Below are 7,399 nucleotides of genomic sequence, written 5' to 3'. Positions count from 1 at the left end.
CAGAGACAGAGAGAGACGGAGAGACAGAGACATGAGACAGACAGACAGACAGAGTTGAGTGTGTGTAGGGGGGTAGAAAATATTTTCCAAGTTTTAAAAATCACATTTATTATCTGTATATCCATTTCTAGGGCAACTATCACTGTTATTTCAGTCTCTAGACCAAGAGATTACCCTAAAAATATAAAGTAATTTTAATAGAACATTAAAATGTTCACCTTCATTACTTTATCCTGAATGACAACTTTTAAGTGCCAGTACCCCAGCCCTCAGCACAGATCGTTCCTATTCCATGCCCTCTCCCCACATTCCTATCATACCCCTCCCAGCCCACTCACATATCACTAAAGACATCTCCCTTCCATTTCATCTTCTGTATCCTTTAACTTTTGTCATCCTTTTTTTTTTTTTTTTTTTGGTGGGGCAGGGGTGGTGGGGGGACGTATTTGGGCAACTTGATCTTCTTTTCTTCCTCATATACCCAGGATCTAGAAGTAAGAAGTTTTACTGGCTTGGCTTCAAATTTAAGCATCTTTAAGGAACCACCCTGTAGACTGGTATTATTTTGAGAAACAAGATTTTTTTTTTTAAATAGTGCAAACTTGCTGGAATATATCAGCTTAGTCAGTTCAATCCCCTGCCTCTACCCCTGCATCGAGAAACTGTATCTGTAGACTGGTCAGTAGAATATGATGATTTAACACAAGATAGAGGCCTTGGAGGAAAAGGAAGGATTTGAAGATAAGGACCTAAAGGCAACATGGTCTGTTAGGAAGAGGCCTGCAATGCGAATCAGAAGAACTGGGTTCCTGGCCCAGCTCTTCCTTCCTCATTATGTGACTTTCATAGTCACAACTTCCCTAGGTACCATTTCTCTTCATGTGCTAAATATCTGCCCTGTCTACCATTAGGTAGTGGTGAGGATCTAGCAACATAACATGAGAAATTGCATTGAAAACAGGGTTTTGCTATACAAATCTTACAAGTCCTTGTTATTTCGTAATGGTAGCCTACACTTGTCTAAAGTGCTGGGTTTAAAATCTGAAAATGGATCAGAGAAAAAAAAAACACAGAAAAAAAAACAACCACCACAAAACTCCATACTCATTAGGTGAGATAGTGTCTTTCCTTAAGGGACAGATACCTTCGAGACTGGGCATAAATGCCAGTAGCATTTATCCAAAGTGACCATAAATTCCTTTTGTGCTTGACATTTGTGCAATATTTTGCCAATGGTAATGTTTAGCTCTCCCCCTTAATCAGAGGTTATTAACCTTTTTGTGTATCTTGGACCTTTTGGGCAGTCTAGTGAGCCCTATAGACTACTTTTCAGAATAATGTTTTTAGATATATAAAAAGGAATCCTTTAAATCCTAAAAATAAAAAAGGAATCCTAAAAATCCTTTAAAAATAGTATTACAAAGGAAATCAATTATATTGCAATGTAATTATGAATTTTTAATTTTTTTAAAAAAGGTCATGGACTCTAGGTTAAGAAACCCTCCTGGCTTTAAAAGCAAAGGACCAGGATAAATTCCCATGAAACATCATTATCCCTTTTCTTCCAAGAAGGATGGCTATGAAAGCCCTGAACCAGGAGTTTTTCTTCTTTCTTCCTCCCTCCCTCTCTTTTCCTTCCTTTTTTTTTTTCCTCAAATAGGCTTTTTGCTCATAATCAACCATGAGGTGGCCCATTTGGAAGGGAACAAATTAGAACAGTTATAAAGAAAAAAAAAATCCGAATTGACTAGATGCAATAAAAGAGTGTTACTAAGTTTTCTCTCCCACTTTGGCCAACAGGGCCAAGCAAATACTTCCAGAATTGGCCTGGTGTTAATGTTGGCAACCCCCAAATGGGTCTGTACAGCAGCCATCATTTTTCAGCTCATTTTCTCCTTTTGCCTCCTTCCTTGCTCCAGGTAGAACATTATTCATTAAGAGCTCTGCAGAGCTCACCAGAGCTCATTTCAGCTGAGATCCCTGTATGATCTTCCGAAGCCTTTAAAGGGGAATGAGCCTTGGCCTCCTTTTTATGGGCTACATTATGACCTGGCTTCAAAGTGTGAAAAGAGGTTCCAAGATTCCCTTTGTGCAGTGGAGTCTCTTAATTGCACTTTTAAACACAGTGTAATTTTTGTAATTAACATTATGGTTTCAGAGGGCAGAGACGCCTGCACTATGCTAATTACAAACTGGAGTGAAAGTGGTGGAATTTCCAAGGCTTCTGATATTGGGGTAGAATGCAGTTTTTATGAAGGATTTCAAAGATCCTCCATGGACGATGTTCTGAGTCATCATTAGCATTGGATAACATAAAGAATTTTTATAACATATGACAGATTTTCTATGTGAGGGTTTTACCTGATAACCGGAAAATTTGCATAAAGAGCTTCATTAGTTCTCTACTCACATTACTGAAAGAGTAAGAAGTATAGTGCGCTCTCGCCCTAAGATTGTTCTTAGGAGCCAAGGAATTGGTGCTTTATGATAAAATTTACAGTATATTATGAAGTGAAGTTGTAATAATCTTCAATGATGTTGAAAATCAGAGCATACGTGCCTTTTAAAGAGAAAGAGAGAATATGCATCAGAATTACCGTGTGACTGAAAACCTCGCAGTAAAGGTATATTGTACTGTTCGTTGCCATTTAAAAGATCTAGTCCCTGCTAAGCTCTGGAGTGAAAGGAAGTGTTTTTATATATAGCACCAAGCGGCAATAATGTGCAATTTTTTTCACACAGTGAAGAGTATGTTCACTGGGAAAGATTATCTTCCTCTCACTCTAGAGGCAAGTTTATCTCACTCTTATTTTTCAACCTCAAACTATGAGTGGAATTGTGTGTGTGCACATATGTATACACCTATGTAAGAATGCCCTGAAATTCTTCTATGCACTCTCGGCATACTGAGCCTCATGAATTATGTGTCTTTGAAGGGTGAACCTAGCTTTCACAGAAAGGCCACTGGCTACTACCAGCAACTGAGCCCCAGGAATTGAGCCCCAAAGCCAACTATTGGCTGAAATCCTTTTCATTGAGTGTGGATCAATTAAGCGGTAATAGTGACAATTTGGGGAAAGCTTTCTATCTTGATGGGAACAAGAATTCATCATTATTCCATGCTGGCTTATTATTTTGATACTATACATATGCTGCTAGATGTATAGCAGTGGCTTGCAGCATTATCTCAGTGGGATATGCTTTCCTTCATGAGAAAGTCTTTTCCATGGTGATTATGGAGATAATACATCGCTTTGTAATGACATCATAATAGAACCCAAAGTCCCAAGAAACAATTAGGGATGTGTATCAATACTTCCCTAGCAATCATAACATCATCTGACTTCCAGTGGCACACCAAGCTTGCCCCCTCCCTCCCAAGTTCTGTAATCACAAACAGGTAGTAACGTCTGTCTCACAGTCCATCTCTGAGCCTTGGGAAACTTGGTGAGGGAGACAAATTAATATGTATTTCAGCCCACTGTCAATAACAGAAATTGCTCCAGAGCTTTGATCACAAAACCTTGGGTGAGAAAAGGGAAAACAAAACCCAGGCTGATAGGAGCTGAACCCTTCTCTATTTTGACCTCAGGCAAAACCAAGAATAGACTTAAAAATAAAAAAGCCAATATCCCCAGCAAGTGATGAACCAAACAATACTCTCAGCCCAACTGTTACACTCTTCTTTCAAAACTAGTTCTGCAGGTGGGTTTTCATTTATTTTTTCCCCTGTTAGCTCCAAAGCCTGGTTTTCAGACTCTGCTAGTTTTCCTTTAAATTACAAATTTGGTTTCATGGCTAATATGGCTGCTTTCTCTAATTGGTTTGGGGTACAGCAGTCACCTTAGTCTGTTAGTGATGCAAAAACACACTCTAAGTGGACTCTTAAAACCACAGAGCAGATTTTACAAGTTCCATACGTTTCTGCTAAGGAGAAGTCTGGGGGGTAGAGAGGGGAAGAGAAGATGCCATTGGAGTTTCAGATTCCCCTCCTAATTTCAGTTTTTTAAGAAATCCCAGTTCTCCCCCAGCTCTGCCGGTTCCCAGAGAATGGAAACAAAATCTTAGATAAATGATCAAACTTACATAGTATATGGCTTTTATTTTTACAAAATATTTGCTTCCAGCAGAGTGTATCTTAATTTACAAATGCAGAAATCTGTCATTAAGATTTGACCCAGCTGCATGGCATTGTCAAATGCAATAACGTATCTTTTAATAGTTTTATATCAAGTAAGGATATAACATATCATTAGTTTAAATGTATTTGCAAGCAATTACCCCCACCAGGATATTTGTGAATGCTCATGCAAAATTGATGAAATTCTGACATGCTTAAACATTGTTCATTTAGCTCGATTCCTTATGTATAGAAAAAATAGAATAAATAATTCTACTGCCACTTGCAAACTACTGTTCGGCATTTTTATTCCACTCAGGGCTTCGGTCCTGCCTTTAAACTATATAGCCTTTGGTGATCATTTGGAAAAACAGTTTCATATATGTTTAATTTTAAATAATGTGCCTTATTATTGTTCAATGCAGTAATTTAAACACAGACTAGATTTACTGCATGTCAGCTGCCTTTCTTTTACAAAATGAGATAAATTATTAAATGAGTCGAGGTTGTTTGACAACGAGTTTTCCAGTACTTCACAAAAGAAAGACCTTTGACATTCAGCTGTCTTTTGAAAAGAATCAAGTGCAAATCAATTAAGTCATTATACTGTGGCTTAGAAACGCCATGTTGTGGCACATTTATGCTTGCCTCTCAGTTGACTTTGGGGCAACCCTGTTATCCATCGCACCCATATACAAGTAATAGATTGGAGAGTTTTATATGCTTCTCTGACATCTTTTAATGGGTTTCAAACACCTTCTTTTACTTTACAGTGCTCCACCAGGCTATCTAAAATATACCATATTCAACAGTCTCTTTCCTGATTCTTCTTGATGAGTTTGGGGGTTATTATGTGCAGATGATTGATTAAGAAATTCTTTTTTTGCATTTGGATTCCCCCCCATGTAACTTTTAATATGTTAACTGTCCCAGAATAAAGAAATCTAGTGTTGAATATCTCATCAACCATTTTGCAAGTCAGGTGAGAAATTGCATTTCCGTGACTTTCTTTGCTATTTTTCAATACTGCATCAGCGTCTGTGTAATTAATAATACTCCAAGCTCTGTCAACATTAAATCACTCTGTTTCTTCACCAAAAGGATCATTTATTAACTATGTAATCCACTTTCCTGAATGTCAAAGTACATTACTCTTGACCATTGTCTTAGAAACTATTCTTTTTTGAAGTACTAAATTGGGAAAAGTGGGACTGTGTCAGAGTGGCCATTCTTGTCAAAGAAACTAGCCAATTTAGTGAGAGGAATAGCAAAATGGATTGTTGGGTGCCCTTCAGCAACAAATATTTATAGTACACCAGTGCGTGCTCTGTGTTCTGGCAGAGCCAGAGGAATAAAGAAGGTGACAAGGGGAGGATAGAAGACAAGGGGTCAGTTCATGCCCTCTAAAAGCTTAGTGAAGATAAAAAGAATTCATATGAAACAATGAATTAACCACGCAAGGCAGGAATGTGTGGTATAGATTATAAGTATTGTCAGGTTCCTGAAAAAAGGGAGATCAATGATATCTGAACAAATCTATGGTGGTTTCGTGGTGTCTAGGCACTTGAAATGGGCAAGATATGGATAGGTAAGAAGAAAATAGGACATTCTAAATAAAAGGAACAGTAATGACAAAGGAATAGAAACAGGCATTTACTTTGTATTTATTTTTCTATCCAGATGTTATAACCTCTTCTCAAGTAAAATACATGTTTCTTGAGTGAGGAGAGGATTTGAGGATTTTTTTTCACTTTGTTTTTCTCTAGTGCTTAGTAACATTCCTGCAATCTAAAAACTGATTATTCAATGTTGAATTGAATTTAAATTCATGAGAAATTAAGGAACATAATTAGAGTTAAAACCCAAATAAGTTCTATGACCATATGCTCAGGAAGTTACAAATCTGACATGTAGTTCTAATAATATTAAGAGAAGAAGGAGGAGGAGGAGGAGGAGGAGGAGGAGGAGGAGGAGGAGGAGGAGAAGAAGAAGAAGAAGAAGAAGAAGAAGAAGAAGAAGAAGAAGAAGAAGAAGAAGAAGAAGAAGAAGAAGCATTCATTCAGTTTAGCAAATTCAGGGGGTTTGTTTTTGGTATGAGTGAAGCATAGCAAGGTCTTTATTGTCTCAGCAAAAGTGAAGTATGAAGTAATTCTAATAATTCAAGCCAATGAACCACTTGCTAAGACAATCTAGGACAAAGTCCACCAGACAGAGTCCCCTAAAAGAAAAACCAAATCCCCTACCTTTGTTTTCCTGTGAACATATAGCAACAAGAGACACACAATTAAGCTTCCAGATAGCCTAAAGGAATGGATAACTGAAGAGGCACCTACAGACAGAAAGAGGGAAAGACAAGGCAAATGGAAACAAGAGAAAGAGCCCATAGTTGAATGGAGAAAAGATGGTTATGAGAGAACTGAAATAACAGCCTTCAAATACCTAAAACCTGATTCTACAGAGAATACTGACCAGCTGTTCACCTTTATTCAAGACAAGAAGAAAAAAAAAAGAATTGGGTTTAAGCAGCAGGATGAAGGATTTAATTTATACACAGGAAGAATTTCTGGATAATCATGGTTATTAAATGTCAGAATGGATGACTGAAGCAGGCTCCTTCTCTGGAAGGTTTTGAAAAGAAGATGGCTTCTTGTTAGACTGGGATAATTGAGGTAAGGTGTGGTCCTACGTGAAGGCAACAAATACAACCGCTGACCTCTTGGGGTCCCTTCCAAGCTGGCATTTCCATGATTCCTACCAGTCCACCCAAGTCTGCCAGGCCAGGTCATTCCAAGGAACAAAGGAGATTCTAGCCCTTTCCCAGCATGCAACCCTTCAACTGCATTTAACAAGGTGCCAGGAAAAAACAAGCAGCCCAGCAGTGGAGCTCCAAGCCTCCTGCCTTATTAAATGCAGTTTACGGTTTGCACAAAAGTGCTCTGTCTTAATTTACTTCTTTCCTATAAATGAAACAGGGTGCATTTAGTATTCCTGGGGGACTGATGCTTTGGCCAAGATCACTGTGCCTGTGGGTAGAAGCAAAGGGTTCTTTTTTTGTGGTCCAAGTTGGGGAACCCCCTGAGGTGAGTTCTTATAGAGGTAGTTTAGATGGGCTCAAGGCCCTAGTGATTGCTTTGAGTAAGTGCCACTGGTGTAAATCCAGTCCAGATTGACTGTAATCCCATTCAATTCAGCTTGGCAAACATTTATTAAGTACTTAATAGGTGCCCACCTATTAGGTGCCTAAGCATGATGTTATTCTCTTAGAGATATAAATAAGAC

The sequence above is a fragment of the Dromiciops gliroides genome, chromosome 2 (assembly GCF_019393635.1).
Source record: "Dromiciops gliroides isolate mDroGli1 chromosome 2, mDroGli1.pri, whole genome shotgun sequence".
NCBI lineage: Eukaryota > Metazoa > Chordata > Mammalia > Microbiotheria > Microbiotheriidae > Dromiciops > Dromiciops gliroides.
The sequence above is the reverse complement of the archived record's forward strand: the minus strand, read 5'-3'. Positions refer to the sequence as shown.